Raw genomic sequence first — 592 nt, forward strand, 5'->3', positions numbered from 1 at the left:
CTCAGTCATACCTAAAGCCAAAGAGGTTTCCCTTTTTCCAAGACGAATATTCTTAAGTAGACATCGTCAACTCCAGGGTCATACAACAGATGGCGTCTTTGCAACCCGACCATTTCCGATCTCTCTGATGAATGCAAAGACCAGAAAGCAGGCACGCGAACGAACAGCACAAAGTCGTATTTATAAAGAGCATTCCCCCTCTTCCAACAACAGCGACACGCGCTCCGAAGAAGCAGCCTGAAGGGGACTTTCTTAATCTACCCAACAGATGGCACGAGAGCCTGAATGAGTGCCATCTACCGGCCATGCACTGAGGTCTTTCGCCTCCTGCGTTTCCCAATCCCATTTCCTAGAAGTTTACCCCAAAAGCCCCGACCCTCCCACCCTCGCCCTGTCACATACTATAAAGCGGGGAAAGATAGCGTAGCACGCGAGGGAGGCCGATCAAAGTACCTGTTTCACAAGGGAAGAAGTGGGTGGGTCTGTGAAGTGTTTTTTTTTAAGGCATTTATTTATGTTAATTTTAAAGGGTGGAGAGTCTTGAGATTGTGTGTGGGTTCGCAGTTGCAGTGCAATGTTTGGTATCATGCAC

General features: G+C 48.1%; 1 protein-coding gene across 3 annotated transcripts in view; it reads left to right on the forward strand.

Moving 5' to 3' along the window:
* Nucleotides 1-340: 340 nt before the first annotated feature.
* Nucleotides 341-592, forward strand: part of LOC119584968 — an 8,935-nt gene continuing 8,683 nt past the window's right edge. Inside the window, exon 1 of one of the 3 annotated variants that reach the window (XM_037933562.1) lies at nucleotides 341-476. The gene's annotated coding sequence lies outside the window, so the exon portion shown is untranslated. Of the gene's footprint in view, nucleotides 481-592 lie in introns of all 3 variants that reach the window. The other 2 variants (XM_037933563.1, XM_037933564.1) reach the window with 2 other exon arrangements.

Source organism: Penaeus monodon, chromosome 19, assembly GCF_015228065.2.
Source record: "Penaeus monodon isolate SGIC_2016 chromosome 19, NSTDA_Pmon_1, whole genome shotgun sequence".
Lineage (NCBI taxonomy): Eukaryota > Metazoa > Arthropoda > Malacostraca > Decapoda > Penaeidae > Penaeus > Penaeus monodon.